Genomic DNA, 23,864 nt, shown 5'->3' on the forward strand with positions numbered 1-23,864 from the left:
CGTACACGTTACATGCATGACGGATTCGACAAACATGCATTCCTGAGTTGTGAGCATGTGGATTACTGATTTTTCATCCTGTATAAAAGGAATAATTTCATATAGACTCATGTACACATTTTCACAAGCTTTCCCTAACACAAGTTCCGAATTCGTTCATTTTTCACAGAAGAATTCTTCTGGGGTGTATTCAACCTAATAGATATTTAATTTACCTGAATTCTATCAACATTGCATTCCGGGTTCCGTACATGATACATGCATGATGGATGCGAGAAACATGCGTTTCTGAGTTGTGAGCATGTGGATTAGTGAACTTTCATCCACCAAAGAAGGCATATATTACACTTTGAAATATTTACTCTGACTTCATAAGTTTTTTGTATCACCAGGTTCTAAAATCGGACATTTGGCAGTAGAAAACACTCTTTGAGCGAATTCTCACCAATACACATGTAATTTACATTGTTTACATAACCATGGCATTCCGTATTCCGAACATGTTTCATGCATCACAGATTCCATGAACATGAATTTCTGAGCTGTGAACATGCGCATGACAGATGTTTAAACCACCAAACAAGTTACTTATGCACTTTGAAATAGTTCCTTGGACTTCGTTGCTTCTCCTATCACCAGTTTCAAGAATCACACTTTGATCACAGGAAAACCCTCTTGGAGCGAAATCTACCCTAGAGATATGTTATTTGAATAGATTCCTTCAACAAGATATTCCATGTTCCGTACATGTTACATGCATGACGGATTCGACAAACATGCATTCCTGAGTTGTGAGCATGTGGATTACTGATTTTTCATCCTCTATAAAAGGAATAATTTCATATAGACTCGTGTACACATTTTCACAAGCTTTCCCTAACACAAGTTTCGAATTCGTGCTTTTTTCACAGAAGAATACTTCTGGAGTGTATTCAACCTAACAGATATATAATTTACATGAATTCCATCAACATGGCATTCCGGGTTCCGTACATGATACATGCATGACGGATTCGAGAAACATGCATTTCTGAGATGTGAGCATGTGGATTAGTGAACTTTCATCCACCAAAGAAGGCATATATTACACTTTGAAATATTTACTCTGACTTCATAAGTTTTTTGTATCACCAGGTTCTAAAATCGGACATTTGGCAGTAGAAAACACTCTTTGAGCGAATTCTCACCAATACACATGCAATTTACATTGTTTACATCACCATGGCATTCCGTATTCCGAACATGTTTCATGCATCACAGATTCCTCAAACATGCATTTCCGTGCTGTGAACATGCGCATGACAGATGTTTCAACCAACAAACAAGTTATTTATGCACTTTGAAATATTTCCTTGGACTTCATTGCTTCTCCTATCACCAGTTTCAAGAATCACACTTTGATCCCAGAAAAACCCTCTTGGACCGAATTCTACCCTAGAGATATGTAATTTGAATAGATTCCTTCAACATGATATTCCGTGTTCCGTACATGTTACATGCATGATGGATTCGACAAACATGCATTCCTGAGTTGTGAGCATGTGGATTACTGATTTTTCATCCTCTATAAAAGGAATAATTTCATATAGACTCGTGTACACATTTTCACAAGCTTTCCCTAACACAAGTTTCGAATTCGTTCATTTTACACAGAAGAATACTTCTGGAGTGTATTCAACCTAATAGATATATAATTTACATGAATTCCATCAACATGGCATTCCGGGTTCCGTACATGATACGTGCATTATGGATTCAAGACACATGCATTTCTGAGTTGTGAGCATGTGGATTAGTGAACTTTCATCCACCAAAGAAGGCATATATTACACTTTGAAATATTTACTCTGACTTCATAAGTTTTTTGTATCACCAGGTTCTAAAATCGGACATTTGGCAGTAGAAAACACTCTTTGAGCGAATTCTCACCAATACACATGTAATTTACATTGTTTACATAACCATGGCATTACGTATTCTGAACATGTTTCATGCATCACAGATTCCTCAAACATGCATTTCCGAGCTGTGAACATGCGCATGACACATATTTCAACCATCAAACAAGTTACTTATGCACCTTGAAATATTTCCTTGGACTTCATTGCTTCTCCTATCACCAGTTTCAAGAATCACACTTTGATCCCAGAAAAACCCTCTTGGAGTGAATTCTACCCTAGAGATATGTAATTTGAATAGATTCCTTCAACATTATATTCCGTGTTCCGTACATGTTACATGCATGATGGATTCGACAAACATGCATTCCTGAGTTGTGAGCATGTGGATTACTGATTTTTCATCCTCTATAAAATGAATAATTTCATATAGACTCGTGTACACATTTTCACAAGCTTTCCCTAACACAAGTTTCGAATTCGTTCATTTTTCACAGAAGAATACTTCTGGAGTGTATTCAACTTAATAGATATATAATTTACATGAATTCCATCAACATGGCATTCCGGGTTCCGTACATGATACATGCATTACGGATTCAAGACACATGCATTTCTGAGTTGTGAGCATGTGGATTAGTGAACTTTCATCCACCAAAGAAGGCATATATTACACTTTGAAATATTTACTCTGACTTCATAGGTTTTTTGTATCACCAGGTTCTAAAATCGGACATTTGGCAGTAGAAAACACTCTTTGAGCGAATTCTCACCAATACACATGTAATTTACATTGTTTACATAACCATGGCATTCCGTATTCCGAACATGATTCATGCATCAACAATTCCTCAAATTGCATTTCTGAGCTGTGAACATGCACATGACAGATATTTCAACCACCAAACAAGTTACTTATGCACTTTGAAATAGTTCGTTGGACTTCGTTGCTTCTCCTATCACCAGTTTCATGAATCACACTTTGATCACAGAAAAACATTCTTGGAGCGAATTCTACCCTCGAGATATGTAATTTGAATAGATTACTTCAACATGATATTCCGTGTTCCATACATGTTACATGCATGATGGATTCGACAAACATACATTCCTGAGTTGTGAGCATGTGGATTACTGATTTTTCATCCTCTATAAAAGGAATAATTTCATATAGACTCGTGTACACATTTTCACAAGCTTTCCCTACCAGAAGATTCGAATTCGTTCATTTTTCACAGAAGAATACTTCTGGAGTGTATTCAACCTAATAGATATATAATTTACATGAATTCCATCAACATGGCTTTCCGGGCTCCGTACATGATACATGCATGACGGATTCGAAAAACATGAGTTTCTGAGTTGTGAGCATGTGGATTAGTGAACTTTCATCCACCAAAGTAGGCATATATTACACTTTGAAATACTTACTCTGACTTCATAATTTTTTTGTAACACCAGGTTCTACAATCGGACATTTGGCAGTAGAAAACACTCTTTGAGCGAATTCTCACCAATACACATGTAATTTACATTGTTTACATAACCATGGCATTCCGTATTCCGAACATGATTCATGCATCAACAATTCCTCAAATTGCATTTCTGAGCTGTGAACATGCACATGACAGATATTTCAACCACCAAACAATTACTTATGCACTTTGAAATAGTTCCTTGGACTTCGTTGCTTCTCCTATCACCAGTTTCAAGAATCACACTTTGATCACAGGAAAACCTTCTTGGAGCGAATTCTACCCTAGAGATATGTAATTTGAATAGATTCCTTCAACATGATATTCCGTGCTCCTTACATGTTACATGCATGACGAATTCGACAAACATGCATTCCTGAGTTGTGAGCATGTGGATTACTGATTTTTCATCCTCTTTAAAGGAATAATTTCACATAGACTCGTGTACACATTTTCACAAGCTTTCCCTAACACAAGTTTCGAAATCGTGCTTTTTTCACAGAAGAATACTTCTGGAGTGTATTCAACCTAATAGATATATAATTTACATGAATTCCATCAACATGGCATTCCGGGTTCCGTACATGATACATGCAATGCGGATTCAAGACACATGCATTTCTGAGTTGTGAGCATGTGGAATAGTGAACTTTCATCCACCAAAGAAGGCATATATTACACTTTGAAATATTTACTCTGACTTCATAAGTTTTTGTATCACCAGGTTCTAAAATCGGACATTTGGCAGTAGAAAACACTCTTTGAGCGAATTCTCAACAATACACATGTAATTTACATTGTTTACATAACCATGGCATTCCGTATTCCGAACATGATTCATGCATCAACAATTCTTCAAATTGCATTTCTGAGCTGTGAACATGCACATGACAGATATTTCAACCACCAAACAAGTTACTTATGCACTTTGAAATAGTTCCTTGGACTTCGTTGCTTCTCCTATCACCAGTTTCAAGAATCACACTTTGATCACAGGAAAACCCTCTTGGAGCGAAATCTACCCTAGAGATATGTAATTTGAATACATTCCTTCAACATGATATTCCATGTTCCGTACATGTTACATGCATGACGGATTCGACAAACATGCATTCCTGAGTTGTGAGCATGTGGATTACTGATTTTTCATCCTCTATAAAAGGAATAATTTCATATACACTCGTGTACACATTTTCACAAGCTTTCCCTAACAGAAGATTCGAATTCGTTGATTTTTCACAGAAGAATACTTCTGGAGTGTATTCAACCTAATAGATATATAATTTACATGAATTCCATCAACATGGCTTTCCGGGTTCCGTACATGATACATGCATGACGGATTCGAAAAACATGAGTTTCTGAGTTGTGAGCATGTGGATTAGTGAACTTTCATCCACCAAAGAAGGCATATATTACACTTTGAAATACTTACTCAGACTTCATAAGTTTTTTGTATCACCAGGTTCTACAATCTGACATTTGGCAGTAGAAAACACTCTTTGAGCGAATTCTCACCAATACACATGTAATTTACATTGTTTACATAACCATAGCATTCCGTATTCCAAACATGATTCATGCATCAACAATTCCTCAAATTGCATTTCTGAGCTGTGAACATGCACATGACAGATATTTCAACCACCAAACCATTACTTATGCACTTTGAAATAGTTCCTTGGACTTCGTTGCTTCTCCTATCACCAGTTTCAAGAATCACACTTTGATCACAGGAAAACCCTCTTGGAGCGAATTCTACCCTAGAGATATGTAATTTGAATACATTCCTTCAACATGATATTCCATGTTCCGTACATGTTACATGCATGACGGATTCGACAAACATGCATTCCTGAGTTGTGAGCATGTGGATTACTGATTTTTCATCCTCTATAAAAGGAATAATTTCATATAGACTCGTGTACACATTTTCACAAGCTTTCCCTAACACAAGTTTCGAATTCATGATTTTTTCACAGAAGAATACTTCTGGAGTGTATTCACCCTAATAGATATATAATTAATATGAATTCCATCAACATGGCATTCCGGGTTCCGTACATGATACATGCATGACGGATTCAAGAAACATGCGTTTCTGAGATGTGTGCATGTGGATTAGTGAACTTTCATCCACCAAAGAAGGCATATATTACACTTTGAAATATTTACTCTGACTTCATAAGTTTTTTGTATCACCAGGTTCTAAAATCGGACATTTGGCAGTAGAAAACACTCTTTGAGCGAATTCTCACCAATACACATGTAATTTACATTGTTTACATAACCATGGCATTCCGTATTCCAAACATGATTCATGCATCAACAATTCCTCAAATTGCATTTCTGAGCTGTGAACATGCGCATGACAGATGTTTCAACCAACAAACAAGTTATTTATGCACTTTGAAATATTTCCTTGGACTTCATTGCTTCTCCTATCACCAGTTTCAAGAATCACACTTTGATCCCAGAAAAACCCTCTTGGAGCGAATTCTACCCTAGAGATATGTAATTTGAATAGATTCCTTCAACATGATATTCCGTGTTCCGTACAAGTTACTTGCATGACGGATTCGACAAACATGCATTCCTGAGTTGTGAGCATGTGGATTACTGATTTTTCATCCTCTATAAGAGGAATAATTTCATATAGACTCGTGTACACATTTTCACAAGCTTTCCCTAACACAAGTTTCGAATTCGTTCATTTTTCACAGAAGAATACTTCTGGAGTGTATTCAAACTAATAGATATATAATTTACATGAATTCTATCAACATGGCATTCCGGGTTCCGTACATGATACGTGCATTACGGAATCAAGACACATGCGTTTCTGAGTTGTGAGCATGTGGATTAGTGAACTTTCATCCACCAAAGAAGGCATATATTACACTTTGAAATATTTACTCTGGCTTCATAAGTTTTTTGTATCACCAGGTTCTAAAATCGGACATTTGGCAGTAGAAAACACTCTTTGAGCGAATTCTCACCAATACACATGTATTTTAAATTGTTTACATAACCATGGCATTACGTATTCCGAACATGTTTCATGCATCACAGATTCCTCAAACATGCATTTCCGAGCTGTGAACATGCGTATGACAGATGTTTCAACCACCAAAGAAGTTACTTACGCACCTTGAAATATTTCCTTGGACTTCATTGCTTCTCCTATCACCAGTTTCAAGAATCACACTTTGATCACAGGAAAACCCTCTTGGAGCGAATTCTACCCTAGAGATATGTAATTTGAATAGATTCCTTCAACATGATATTCCGTGTTCCGTACATGTTATATGCATGATGGATTCGACAAACATGCATTCCTGAGTTGTGAGCATGTGGATTACTGAATTTTCATCCTCTATATAAGGAATAATTTCATATAGACTCGTGTACACATTTTCACAAGCTTTCCCTAACACAAGTTCCGAATACGGTCATTTTTCACAGAAGAATACTTCTGGAGTATATTCAACCTAATAGATATATAATTTACATGAATTCCATCAACATGGCATTCCGGGTTCCGTACATGATACATGCATGAGGGATTCGAGAAACATGCGTTTCTGAGTTGTGAGCATGTGGATTAGTGAACTTTCATCCACCAAAGAAGGCATATATTACACTTTGAAATATTTACTCTGACTTCATAAGTTTTTTGTATCACCAGGTTCTAAAATTGGACATTTGGCAGTAGAAAACACTCTTTGAGCGAATTCTCACCAATACACATGTAATTTACATTGTTTACATAACCATGGCATTCCGTATTTCGAACATGTTTCATGCATCATGGATTAAATAAACATGCATTTCTGAGCTGTGAACATGCGCATGACAGATGTTTCAACCACCAAACATGTTACTTATGCACTTTGAAATATTTCCTTGGACTTCGTTGCTTCTCCTATCACCAGTTTCAAGAATCACACTTTGATCACAGGAAAACCCTCTTGGAGCGAAATCTACCCTAGAGATATGTTATTTGAATAGATTCCTTCAACATGATATTCCGTGCTCCGTACATGTTACATGCATGACGGATTCGACTAACATGCATTCCTGAGTTGTGAGCATGTGGATTACTGATTTTTCATCCTCTATAAAAGGAATAATTTCATATAGAATCGTGTACACATTTTCACAAGCTTTCCCTAACAGAAGATTCGAATTCGTTCATTTTTCACAGAAGAATACTTCTGGAGTGTATTCAACCTAATAGATATATAATTTACATGAATTCCATCAACATGGCTTTCCGGGTTCCGTACATGATACATGCATGACGGATTCGAAAAACATGAGTTTCTGAGTTGTGAGCATGTGGATTAGTGAACTTTCATCCACCAAAGAAGGCATATATTACACTTTGAAATACTTACTCTGACTTCATAAGTTTTTTGTATCACCAGGTTCTACAATCTGACATTTGGCAGTAGAAAACACTCTTTGAGCGAATTCTCACCAATACACATGTAATTTACATTGTTTACATAACCATGGCATTCCGTATTCCAAACATGATTCATGCATCAACAATTTCTCAAATTGCATTTCTGAGCTGTGAACATGCACATGACAGATATTTCAACCACCAAACCATTACTTATGCACTTTGAAATAGTTCCTTGCACTTCGTTGCTTCTCCTATCACCAGTTTCAAGAATCACACATTGATCAAAGGAAAACCTTCTTGGAGCGAATTCTACCCTAGAGATATGTAATTTGAATAGATTCCTTCAACATGATATTCCGTGCTCCGTACATGTTACATGCATGACGGTTTCGACAAACATGCATTCCTGAGTTGTGAGCATGTGGATTACTGATTTTTCATCCTCTTTAAAGGAATAATTTCACATAGAATCGTGTACACATTTTCACAAGCTTTCCCTAACACAAGTTTCGAAATCGTGCTTTTTTCACAGAAGAATACTTCTGGAGTGTATTCAACCTAATAGATATATAATTTACATGAATTCCATCAACATGGCATTCCGGGTTCCGTACATGATACATGCAATGCGGATTCAAGACACATGCATTTCTGAGTTGTGAGCATGTGGATTAGTGAACTTTCATCCAAAAAAGAAGGCATATATTACACTTTGAAATATTTACTCTGACTTCATAAGTTTTTTGTATCACCAGGTTCTAAAATCGGACATTTGGCAGTAGAAAACACTCTTTGAGCGAATTCTCACCAATACACATGTAAGTTACATTGTTTACATAACCATGGCATTCCGTATTCCAAACATGATTCATGCATCAACAATTCCTCAAATTGCATTTCTGAGCTGTGAACATGCACATGGCAGATATTTCAACCACCAAACAAGTTACTTATGCACTTTGAAATAGTTCCTTGGACTTCGTTGCTTCTCCTATCACCAGTATCATGAATCACACTTTGATCACAGGAAAACACTCTTGGAGCGAATTCTACCCTCGAGATATGTAATTTGAATAGATTACTTCAACATGATATTCCGTGTTCCATACATGTTACATGCATGATGGATTCGACAAACATGCATTCCTGAGTTGTGAGCATGTGGATTACTGATTTTTCATCCTCTATAAAAGGAATAATTTCATATAGACTCGTGTACACATTTTCACAAGCTTTCCCTAACACAAGTTTCGAATTCATGATTTTTTCACAGAAGAATACTTCTGGAGTGTATTCAAACTAATAGATATATAATTTACATGAATTCCATCAACATGGCATTCCGGGTTCCGTACATGATACATGCATGACGGATTCGAGAAACATGCGTTTCTGAGTTGTGAGCATGTTGATTAGTGAACTTTCATCCACCAAAGAAGGCATATATTACACTTTGAAATACTTACTCTGACTTCATAAGTTTTTTGTATCACCAGGTTCTAAAATCGGACATTTGGCAGTAGAAAACACTCTTTGAGCGAATTCTCACCAATACACATGTAATTTACATTGTTTACATAACCATGGCATTCCGTATTCCAAACATGATTCATGCATCAACAATTCCTCAAATTGCATTTCTGAGCTGTGAACTTGCACATGACAGATATTTCAACCACCAAAAAAGTTACTTATGCACTTTGAAATAGTTCCTTGGACTTCGTTGCTTCTCCTATCACCAGTTTCAAGAATCACACTTTGATCACAGGAAAACCCTCTTGGAGCGAAATCTACCCTAGAGATATGTAATTTGAATACATTCCTTCAACATGATATTCCATGTTCCGTACATGTTACATGCATGACGGATTCGACAAACATGCATTCCTGAGTTGTGAGCATGTGGATTACTGATTTTTCATCCTCTATAAAAGGAATAATTTCATATAGACTCGTGTACACATTTTCACAAGCTTTCCCTAACACTAGATTCGAATTCGTTCATTTTTCACAGAAGAATACTTCTGGAGTGTATTCAACCTAATAGATATATAATTTACATGAATTCCATCAACATGGCATTCCGGGTTCCGTACATGATTCATGCATGACGGATTCGAGAAACATGCGTTTCTGAGTTGTGAGCATGTGGATAAGTGAACTGTCATCCACCAAAGTAGGCATATATTACACTTTGAAATATTTACTCTGACTTCATAAGTTTTTTGTATCACCAGGTTCTAAAATCGGACATTTGGCAGTAGAAAACACTCTTTGAGCGAATTCTCACCAATACACATGTAATTTACATTGTTTACATAACCATGGCATTCCGTATTCCGAACATGTTTCATGCATCACGGATTCCTCAAACATGCATTTCTGAGCTGTGATCATGCGCATGACAGATGTTTCAACCACCAAACAAGTTACTTATGCACTTTGAAATAGTTCCTTGGACTTCGTTGCTTCTCCTATCACCAGTTTCAAGAATCACACTTTGATCACAGGAAAACCCTCTTGGAGCGAATTCTACCCTAGAGATATGTAATTTGAATACATTCCTTCAACATGATATTCCATGTTCCGTACATGTTACATGCATGACGGATTCGACAAACATGCATTCCTGAGTTGTGAGCATGTGGATTACTGATTTTTCATCCTCTATAAAAGGAATAATTTCATATAGACTCGTGTACACATTTTCACAAGCTTTCCCTAACACAAGTTTCGAATTCATGATTTTTTCACAGAAGAATACTTCTGGAGTGTATTCACCCTAATAGATATATAATTAATATGAATTCCATCAACATGGCATTCCGGGTTCCGTACATGATACATGCATGACGGATTCAAGAAACATGCGTTTCTGAGATGTGTGCATGTGGATTAGTGAACTTTCATCCACCAAAGAAGGCATATATTACACTTTGAAATATTTACTCTGACTTCATAAGTTTTTTGTATCACCAGGTTCTAAAATCGGACATTTGGCAGTAGAAAACACTCTTTGAGCGAATTCTCACCAATACACATGTAATTTACATTGTTTACATAACCATGGCATTCCGTATTCCAAACATGATTCATGCATCAACAATTCCTCAAATTGCATTTCTGAGCTGTGAACATGCGCATGACAGATGTTTCAACCAACAAACAAGTTATTTATGCACTTTGAAATATTTCCTTGGACTTCATTGCTTCTCCTATCACCAGTTTCAAGAATCACACTTTGATCCCAGAAAAACCCTCTTGGAGCGAATTCTACCCTAGAGATATGTAATTTGAATAGATTCCTTCAACATGATATTCCGTGTTCCGTACAAGTTACTTGCATGACGGATTCGACAAACATGCATTCCTGAGTTGTGAGCATGTGGATTACTGATTTTTCATCCTCTATAAGAGGAATAATTTCATATAGACTCGTGTACACATTTTCACAAGCTTTCCCTAACACAAGTTTCGAATTCGTTCATTTTTCACAGAAGAATACTTCTGGAGTGTATTCAAACTAATAGATATATAATTTACATGAATTCTATCAACATGGCATTCCGGGTTCCGTACATGATACGTGCATTACGGAATCAAGACACATGCGTTTCTGAGTTGTGAGCATGTGGATTAGTGAACTTTCATCCACCAAAGAAGGCATATATTACACTTTGAAATATTTACTCTGGCTTCATAAGTTTTTTGTATCACCAGGTTCTAAAATCGGACATTTGGCAGTAGAAAACACTCTTTGAGCGAATTCTCACCAATACACATGTATTTTAAATTGTTTACATAACCATGGCATTACGTATTCCGAACATGTTTCATGCATCACAGATTCCTCAAACATGCATTTCCGAGCTGTGAACATGCGTATGACAGATGTTTCAACCACCAAAGAAGTTACTTACGCACCTTGAAATATTTCCTTGGACTTCATTGCTTCTCCTATCACCAGTTTCAAGAATCACACTTTGATCACAGGAAAACCCTCTTGGAGCGAATTCTACCCTAGAGATATGTAATTTGAATAGATTCCTTCAACATGATATTCCGTGTTCCGTACATGTTATATGCATGATGGATTCGACAAACATGCATTCCTGAGTTGTGAGCATGTGGATTACTGAATTTTCATCCTCTATATAAGGAATAATTTCATATAGACTCGTGTACACATTTTCACAAGCTTTCCCTAACACAAGTTCCGAATACGGTCATTTTTCACAGAAGAATACTTCTGGAGTATATTCAACCTAATAGATATATAATTTACATGAATTCCATCAACATGGCATTCCGGGTTCCGTACATGATACATGCATGAGGGATTCGAGAAACATGCGTTTCTGAGTTGTGAGCATGTGGATTAGTGAACTTTCATCCACCAAAGAAGGCATATATTACACTTTGAAATATTTACTCTGACTTCATAAGTTTTTTGTATCACCAGGTTCTAAAATTGGACATTTGGCAGTAGAAAACACTCTTTGAGCGAATTCTCACCAATACACATGTAATTTACATTGTTTACATAACCATGGCATTCCGTATTCCGAACATGTTTCATGCATCATGGATTAAATAAACATGCATTTCTGAGCTGTGAACATGCGCATGACAGATGTTTCAACCACCAAACATGTTACTTATGCACTTTGAAATATTTCCTTGGACTTCGTTGCTTCTCCTATCACCAGTTTCAAGAATCACACTTTGATCACAGGAAAACCCTCTTGGAGCGAAATCTACCCTAGAGATATGTTATTTGAATAGATTCCTTCAACATGATATTCCGTGCTCCGTACATGTTACATGCATGACGGATTCGACTAACATGCATTCCTGAGTTGTGAGCATGTGGATTACTGATTTTTCATCCTCTATAAAAGGAATAATTTCATATAGAATCGTGTACACATTTTCACAAGCTTTTCCTAAAACAAGTTTCGAATTCGTTCATTTTTCACAGAAGAATACTTCTGGAGTGTATTCAACCTAATAGATATATAATTTACATGAATTCCATCAACATGGCATTCCGGGTTCCGTACATGATACATGCATGAGGGATTCGAGAAACATGCGTTTCTGAGTTGTGAGCATGTGGATTAGTGAACTTTCATCCACCAAAGAAGGCATATATTACACTTTGAAATATTTACACTGACTTCATAAGTTTTTTGTATCACCAGGTTCTAAAATCGGACATTTGGCAGTAGAAAACACTCTTTGAGCGAATTCTCACCAATACACATGTAATTTACATTGTTTACATAACCATGGCATTCCGTATTCCAAACATGATTCATGCATCAACAATTTCTCAAATTGCATTTCTGAGCTGTGAACATGCACATGACAGATATTTCAACCACCAAACCATTACTTATGCACTTTGAAATAGTTCCTTGCACTTCGTTGCTTCTCCTATCACCAGTTTCAAGAATCACACTTTGATCACAGGAAAACCTTCTTGGAGCGAATTCTACCCTAGAGATATGTAATTTGAATAGATTCCTTCAACATGATATTCCGTGCTCCGTACATGTTACATGCATGACGGTTTCGACAAACATGCATTCCTGAGTTGTGAGCATGTGGATTACTGATTTTTCATCCTCTTTAAAGGAATAATTTCACATAGAATCGTGTACACATTTTCACAAGCTTTCCCTAACACAAGTTTCGAAATCGTGCTTTTTTCACAGAAGAATACTTCTGGAGTGTATTCAACCTAATAGATATATAATTTACATGAATTCCATCAACATGGCATTCCGGGTTCCGTACATGATACATGCAATGCGGATTCAAGACACATGCATTTCTGAGTTGTGAGCATGTGGATTAGTGAACTTTCATCCAAAAAAGAAGGCATATATTACACTTTGAAATATTTACTCTGACTTCATAAGTTTTTTGTATCACCAGGTTCTAAAATCGGACATTTGGCAGTAGAAAACACTCTTTGAGCGAATTCTCACCAATACACATGTAAGTTACATTGTTTACATAACCATGGCATTCCGTATTCCAAACATGATTCATGCATCAACAATTCCTCAAATTGCATTTCTGAGCTGTGAACATGCACATGGCAGATATTTCAACCACCAAACAAGTTACTTATGCACTTTGAAATAGTTCCTTGGACTTCGTTGCTTCTCCTATCACCAGTATCATGAATCACACTTTGATCACAGGAAAACACTCTTGGAGCGAATTCTACCCTCGAGATATGTAATTTGAATAGATTACTTCAACATGATATTCCGTGTTCCATACATGTTACATGCATGATGGATTCGACAAACATGCATTCCTGAGTTGTGAGCATGTGGATTACTGATTTTTCATCCTCTATAAAAGGAATAATTTCATATAGACTCGTGTACACATTTTCACAAGCTTTCCCTAACACAAGTTTCGAATTCATGATTTTTTCACAGAAGAATACTTCTGGAGTGTATTCAAACTAATAGATATATAATTTACATGAATTCCATCAACATGGCATTCCGGGTTCCGTACATGATACATGCATGACGGATTCGAGAAACATGCGTTTCTGAGTTGTGAGCATGTTGATTAGTGAACTTTCATCCACCAAAGAAGGCATATATTACACTTTGAAATACTTACTCTGACTTCATAAGTTTTTTGTATCACCAGGTTCTAAAATCGGACATTTGGCAGTAGAAAACACTCTTTGAGCGAATTCTCACCAATACACATGTAATTTACATTGTTTACATAACCATGGCATTCCGTATTCCAAACATGATTCATGCATCAACAATTCCTCAAATTGCATTTCTGAGCTGTGAACTTGCACATGACAGATATTTCAACCACCAAAAAAGTTACTTATGCACTTTGAAATAGTTCCTTGGACTTCGTTGCTTCTCCTATCACCAGTTTCAAGAATCACACTTTGATCACAGGAAAACCCTCTTGGAGCGAAATCTACCCTAGAGATATGTAATTTGAATACATTCCTTCAACATGATATTCCATGTTCCGTACATGTTACATGCATGACGGATTCGACAAACATGCATTCCTGAGTTGTGAGCATGTGGATTACTGATTTTTCATCCTCTATAAAAGGAATAATTTCATATAGACTCGTGTACACATTTTCACAAGCTTTCCCTAACACTAGATTCGAATTCGTTCATTTTTCACAGAAGAATACTTCTGGAGTGTATTCAACCTAATAGATATATAATTTACATGAATTCCATCAACATGGCATTCCGGGTTCCGTACATGATTCATGCATGACGGATTCGAGAAACATGCGTTTCTGAGTTGTGAGCATGTGGATAAGTGAACTGTCATCCACCAAAGTAGGCATATATTACACTTTGAAATATTTACTCTGACTTCATAAGTTTTTTGTATCACCAGGTTCTAAAATCGGACATTTGGCAGTAGAAAACACTCTTTGAGCGAATTCTCACCAATACACATGTAATTTACATTGTTTACATAACCATGGCATTCCGTATTCCGAACATGTTTCATGCATCACGGATTCCTCAAACATGCATTTCTGAGCTGTGATCATGCGCATGACAGATGTTTCAACCACCAAACAAGTTACTTATGCACTTTGAAATAGTTCCTTGGACTTCGTTGCTTCTCCTATCACCAGTTTCAAGAATCACACTTTGATCACAGGAAAACCCTCTTGGAGCGAATTCTACCCTAGAGATATGTAATTTGAATACATTCCTTCAACATGATATTCCATGTTCCGTACATGTTACATGCATGACGGATTCGACAAACATGCATTCCTGAGTTGTGAGCATGTGGATTACTGATTTTTCATCCTCTATAAAAGGAATAATTTCATATAGACTCGTGTACACATTTTCACAAGCTTTCCCTAACACAAGTTTCGAATTCATGATTTTTTCACAGAAGAATACTTCTGGAGTGTATTCACCCTAATAGATATATAATTAATATGAATTCCATCAACATGGCATTCCGGGTTCCGTACATGATACATGCATGACGGATTCAAGAAACATGCGTTTCTGAGATGTGTGCATGTGGATTAGTGAACTTTCATCCACCAAAGAAGGCATATATTACACTTTGAAATATTTACTCTGACTTCATAAGTTTTTTGTATCACCAGGTTCTAAAATCGGACATTTGGCAGTAGAAAACACTCTTTGAGCGAATTCTCACCAATACACATGTAATTTACATTGTTTACATAACCATGGCATTCCGTATTCCAAACATGATTCATGCATCAACAATTCCTCAAATTGCATTTCTGAGCTGTGAACATGCGCATGACAGATGTTTCAACCAACAAACAAGTTATTTATGCACTTTGAAATATTTCCTTGGACTTCATTGCTTCTCCTATCACCAGTTTCAAGAATCACACTTTGATCCCAGAAAAACCCTCTTGGAGCGAATTCTACCCTAGAGATATGTAATTTGAATAGATTCCTTCAACATGATATTCCGTGTTCCGTACAAGTTACTTGCATGACGGATTCGACAAACATGCATTCCTGAGTTGTGAGCATGTGGATTACTGATTTTTCATCCTCTATAAGAGGAATAATTTCATATAGACTCGTGTACACATTTTCACAAGCTTTCCCTAACACAAGTTTCGAATTCGTTCATTTTTCACAGAAGAATACTTCTGGAGTGTATTCAAACTAATAGATATATAATTTACATGAATTCTATCAACATGGCATTCCGGGTTCCGTACATGATACGTGCATTACGGAATCAAGACACATGCGTTTCTGAGTTGTGAGCATGTGGATTAGTGAACTTTCATCCACCAAAGAAGGCATATATTACACTTTGAAATATTTACTCTGGCTTCATAAGTTTTTTGTATCACCAGGTTCTAAAATCGGACATTTGGCAGTAGAAAACACTCTTTGAGCGAATTCTCACCAATACACATGTATTTTAAATTGTTTACATAACCATGGCATTACGTATTCCGAACATGTTTCATGCATCACAGATTCCTCAAACATGCATTTCCGAGCTGTGAACATGCGTATGACAGATGTTTCAACCACCAAAGAAGTTACTTACGCACCTTGAAATATTTCCTTGGACTTCATTGCTTCTCCTATCACCAGTTTCAAGAATCACACTTTGATCACAGGAAAACCCTCTTGGAGCGAATTCTACCCTAGAGATATGTAATTTGAATAGATTCCTTCAACATGATATTCCGTGTTCCGTACATGTTATATGCATGATGGATTCGACAAACATGCATTCCTGAGTTGTGAGCATGTGGATTACTGAATTTTCATCCTCTATATAAGGAATAATTTCATATAGACTCGTGTACACATTTTCACAAGCTTTCCCTAACACAAGTTCCGAATACGGTCATTTTTCACAGAAGAATACTTCTGGAGTATATTCAACCTAATAGATATATAATTTACATGAATTCCATCAACATGGCATTCCGGGTTCCGTACATGATACATGCATGAGGGATTCGAGAAACATGCGTTTCTGAGTTGTGAGCATGTGGATTAGTGAACTTTCATCCACCAAAGAAGGCATATATTACACTTTGAAATATTTACTCTGACTTCATAAGTTTTTTGTATCACCAGGTTCTAAAATTGGACATTTGGCAGTAGAAAACACTCTTTGAGCGAATTCTCACCAATACACATGTAATTTACATTGTTTACATAACCATGGCATTCCGTATTCCGAACATGTTTCATGCATCATGGATTAAATAAACATGCATTTCTGAGCTGTGAACATGCGCATGACAGATGTTTCAACCACCAAACATGTTACTTATGCACTTTGAAATATTTCCTTGGACTTCGTTGCTTCTCCTATCACCAGTTTCAAGAATCACACTTTGATCACAGGAAAACCCTCTTGGAGCGAAATCTACCCTAGAGATATGTTATTTGAATAGATTCCTTCAACATGATATTCCGTGCTCCGTACATGTTACATGCATGACGGATTCGACTAACATGCATTCCTGAGTTGTGAGCATGTGGATTACTGATTTTTCATCCTCTATAAAAGGAATAATTTCATATAGAATCGTGTACACATTTTCACAAGCTTTTCCTAAAACAAGTTTCGAATTCGTTCATTTTTCACAGAAGAATACTTCTGGAGTGTATTCAACCTAATAGATATATAATTTACATGAATTCCATCAACATGGCATTCCGGGTTCCGTACATGATACATGCATGAGGGATTCGAGAAACATGCGTTTCTGAGTTGTGAGCATGTGGATTAGTGAACTTTCATCCACCAAAGAAGGCATATATTACACTTTGAAATATTTACACTGACTTCATAAGTTTTTTGTATCACCAGGTTCTAAAATCGGACATTTGGCAGTAGAAAACACTCTTTGAGCGAATTCTCACCAATACACATGTAATTTACATTGTTTACATTACCATGGCATTCCGTATTCCAAACATGATTCATGCATCAACAATTCCTCAAATTGCATTTCTGAGCTGTGAACATGCACATGACACATATTTCAACCACCAAACAAGTTACTTTTGCACTTTAAAATAGTTCCTTGGTGTTCGTTGCTTCTCCTATCACCAGTTTCAAGAATTACACTTTGATCACAGGAAAATCCTCTTGGAGCGAATTCTACCCTAGAGATATGTAATTTGAATACATTCCTTCAACATGATATTCCATGTTCCGTACATGTTACATGCATGACGGATTCGACAGACATGCATTCCTGAGTTGTGAGCATGTGGATTACTGATTTTTCATCCTCTATAAAAGGAATAATTTCATATAGACTCGTGTACACATTTTCACAAGCTTTCCCTAACACAAGTTTCGAATTCATGCTTTTTTCACAGAAGAATACTTCTGGAGTGTATTCAACCTAATAGATATATAATTTACATGAATTCCATCAACATGGCATTCCACGTTCCGTACATGATACATGCATGAGGGATTCGTGAAACATGCGTTTCTGAGTTGTGAGCATGTAGATTAGTGAACTTTCATCCACCAAAGAAGGCATATATTACACTTTGAAATATTTACTCTGACTTCATAAGTTTTTTGTATCACCAGGTTCTAAAATCGGACATTTGGCAGTAGAAAACACTCTTTGAGCGAATTCTCACCAATACACATGTAATTTACATTGTTTACATAACCATGGCATTCCGTATTCCAAACATGATTCATGAATCAACAATTCCTCAAATTGCATTTCTGAGCTGTGAACATGCACATGACAGATATTTCAACCACCAAACAAGTTACTTATGCACTTTGAAATAGTTCCTTGGACTTCGTTGCTTCTCCTATCACCAGTTTCAAGAATCACACTTTGATCACAGGAAAACCCTCTTGGAGCGAATTCTACCCTAGAGATATGTAATTTGAATAGATTCCTTCAACATGATATTCCGTGCTCCGTACATGTTACATGCATGACGGATTCGACAAACATGCATTCCTGAGTTGTGAGCATGTGGAGTACTGATTTTTCATCCTCTATAAAAGGAATAATTTCACATAGACTCGTGTACACATTTTCACAAGCTTTCCCTAACACAAGTTTCGAAATCGTGCTTTTTTTCACAGAAGAATACTTCTGCAGTGTATTCAACCTAATAGATATAAAATTTACATGAATTCCATCAACATGGCATTCCGGGTTCCGTACATGATACATGCATGAGGTATTCGAGAAACATGCGTTTCTGAGTTGTGAGCATGTGAATTAGTGAACTTTCATCCACCAAAGAAGGCATATATTACACTTTGAATTATTTACTCTGACTTCATAAGTTTTTTGTATCACCATGTTCTAAAATCGGACATTTGGCAGTAGAAAACACTCTTTGAGCGAATTCTCACCAATACACATGTAATTTACATTGTTTACATAACCAAGGCATTCCGTATACCGAACATGTTTCATGCATCACGGATTCCATAAACGTGCATTTCTGAGCTGTGAACATGCGCATGACAGATGTTTCAACCACCAAACAAGTTACATATGCACTTTGAAATACTTCCTTGGTGTTCATTGCTTATACTATCACCAGTTTCAATAATCACACTTTGATCCCAGGAAAACCCTCTTGGAGCGAATTCTACCCTAGAGATATGTAATTTGAATAGATTCCTTCAAAATGATATTCCGTGTTCCGTACATGTTACATGCATGACAGATTCGACAAACATGCATTCCTGAGTTGTGAGCATGTGGATTACTGATTTTTCATCCTCTATAAATGGAATAATTTCATATAGACTCGTGTACACATTTTCACAAGCTTTCCCTAACACAAGTTTTGAATTCGTGCTTTTTTCACAGAAGAATACTTCTGGAGTGTATTCAACCTAATAGATATATAATTTACATGAATTCCATCAACATGGCATTCCGGGTTCCGTACATGATACATGCATGACGGATTCGAGAAACATGCGTTTCTGAGTTGTGAGCATGTGGATTAGTGAACTTTCATCCACCAAAGAAGGCATATATTACACTTTGAAATACCTACTCTGGCTTCAAAAGTTTTTTGTATCACCAGGTTCTAAAATCGGACATTTGGCAGTAGAAAACACTCTTTGAGCGAATTCTCACCAATACACATGTAATTTACATTGTTTACATAACCATGGCATTCCGTATTCCGAACATGTTTCATGCATCACGGATTCCTCAAACATGCATTTCTGAGCTGTGAACATGCGCATGACAGATGTTTCAACCACCAAACAAGTTACTTATGCACTTTGAAATAGTTCCTTGGACTTCGTTGCTTCCCCTATCACCAGTTTCAAGAATCACACTTTGATCCCAGAAAAACCATCTTGGAGCGAATTCTACCCTAGAGATATGTAATTTGAATAGATTACTTCAACATGATATTTCGTGCTCCGTACATGTTACATGCATGACGGATTCGACAAACATGCATTCCTGAGTTGTGAGCATGTGGATTACTGATTTTTCATCCTCTATAAATGGAATAATTTCATATAGACTCGTGTACACATTTTCACAAGCTTTCCCTAACACAAGTTTCGAATTCGTTCATTTTTCACAAAAGAATACTTCTGGAGTGTATTCAACCTATTAGATATTTAATTTGCATGAATTCCATCAACATGGCATTCCGGGTTCCGTACATGATACATGCATGACGGATTCGAGAAACATGCGTTTCTGAGTATGAGCATGTGGATTAGTGAACTTTCATCCACCAAAGAAGGCATATATTACACTTTGAAATATTTACTCTGGCTTCATAAGTTTTTTGTATCACCAGGTTCTAAAATCGGACATTTGGCAGTAGAAAACACTCTTTGAGCGAATTCTCACCAATACACATGTAATTTACATTGTTTACATAACCATGGCATTCCGTATTCCGAACATGTTTCATGCATCACGGATTCCTCAAACATGCATTTCTGAGCTGTGAACATGCGCATGCCAGATGTTTCAACCACCAAACAAATTACTTATGCACTTTGAAATAGTTCCTTGGACTTCGTTGCTTCTCCTATCACCAGTTTCAAGAATCACACTTTGATCACAGGAAAACCCTCTTGGAGCGAAATCTACCCTAGAGATATGTTATTTGAATAGATTCCTTCAACATGGTATTCCGTGTTCCGTACATGTTACATGCATGACGGATTCGACAAACATGTATTCCTGAGTTGTGAGCATGTGGATTACTGATTTTTCATCCTCTTTAAAGGAATAATTTCACATAGAATCGTGTACACATTTTCACAAGCTTTCCCTAACACAAGTTTCGAAATCGTGCTTTTTTCACAGAAGAATACTTCTGGAGTGTATTCAACCTAATAGATATATAATTTACATGAATTCCATCAACATGGCATTCCGGGTTCCGTACATGATACATGCAATGCGGATTCAAGACACATGCATTTCTGAGTTGTGAGCATGTGGATTAGTGAACTTTCATCCAAAAAAGAAGGCATATATTACACTTTGAAATATTTACTCTGACTTCATAAGTTTTTTGTATCACCAGGTTCTAAAATCGGACATTTGGCAGTAGAAAACACTCTTTGAGCGAATTCTCACCAATACACATGTAATTTACATTGTTTACATAACCATGGCATTCCGTATTCCAAACATGATTCATGCATCAACAATTCCTCAAATTGCATTTCTGAGCTGTGAACATGCACATGGCAGATATTTCAACCACCAAACAAGTTACTTATGCACTTTGAAATAATTCCTTGGACTTCATTGCTTCTCCTATCACCAGTATCATGAATCACACTTTGATCACAGGAAAACACTCTTGGAGCGAATTCTACCCTCGAGATATGTAATTTGAATAGATTACTTCAACATGATATTCCGTGTTCCATACATGTTACATGCATGATGGATTCGACAAACATGCATTCCTGAGTTGTGAGCATGTGGATTACTGATTTTTCATCCTCTATAAAAGGAATAATTTCATATAGACTCGTGTACACATTTTCACAAGCTTTCCCTAACACAAGTTTCGAATTCATGATTTTTTCACAGAAGAATACTTCTGGAGTGTATTCAAACTAATAGATATATAATTTACATGAATTCCATCAACATGGCATTCCGGGTTCCGTACATGATACATGCATGACGGATTCGAGAAACATGCGTTTCTGAGTTGTGAGCATGTTGATTAGTGAACTTTCATCCACCAAAGAAGGCATATATTACACTTTGAAATACTTACTCTGACTTCATAAGTTTTTTGTATCACCAGGTTCTAAAATCGGACATTTGGCAGTAGAAAACACTCTTTGAGCGAATTCTCACCAATACACATGTAATTTACATTGTTTACATAACCATGGCATTCCGTATTCCGAACATGTTTCATGCATCACGGATTCCTCAAACATGCATTTCTGAGCTGTGAACATGCGCATGACAGATGTTTCAACCACCAAACAAGTTACATATGCACTTTGAAATAGTTCCTTGGACTTCGTTGCTTCTCCTATCACCAGTTTCAAGAATCACACTTTGATCACAGGAAAACCCTCTTGGAGCGAATTCTACCCTAGAGATATGTAATTTGAATAGATTCCTTCAACATGATATTCCATGTTCCGTACATGTTACATGCATGATGGATTTGACAAACATGCATTCCTGAGATGCGAGCATGTGGATTACTGATTTTTCATCCTCTATAAAAGGAATAATTTCATATAGACTCGTGTACACATTTTCACAAGCTTTCCCTAACACAAGTTTCGAATTCATGCTTTTTTCACAGAAGAATACTTCTGGAGTGTATTGAACCTAATAGATATATAATTTACATGAATTCCATCAACATGGCATTCCGGGTTCCGTACATGATACATGCATGACGGATTCGAGAAACATGCGTTTCTGAGATGTGTGCATGTGGATTAGTGAACTTTCATCCACCAAAGAAGGCATATATTACACTTTGAAATATTTACTCTGACTTCATAAGTTTTTTGTATCACCAGGTTCTAAAATCGGACATTTGGCAGTAGAAAACACTCTTTGAGCGAATTCTCACCAATACACATGTAATTTACATTGTTTACATAACCATGGCATTCCATATTCCAAACATGATTCATGCATCAACAATTCCTCAAATTGCATTTCTGAGCTGTGAACATGCACATGACAGATATTTCAACCACCAAACATGTTACTTATGCACTTTGAAATTGTTCCTTGGACTTCGTTGCTTCTCCTATCACCAGTTTCAAGAATCACACTTTGATCACAGGAAAACCCTCTTGGAGCGAAATCTACCCTAGAGATATGTAATTTGAATACATTCCTTCAACATGATATTCCATGTTCCGTACATGTTACATGCATGACGGATTCGACAAACATGCATTCCTGAGTTGTGAGCATGTGGATTACTGATTTTTCATCCTCTATAAAAGGAATAATTTCATATACACTCGTGTACACATTTTCACAAGCTTTCCCTAACAGAAGAT

Source organism: Vicugna pacos, unplaced genomic scaffold (assembly GCF_048564905.1).
Source record: "Vicugna pacos unplaced genomic scaffold, VicPac4 SAC-SAT, whole genome shotgun sequence".
NCBI lineage: Eukaryota > Metazoa > Chordata > Mammalia > Artiodactyla > Camelidae > Vicugna > Vicugna pacos.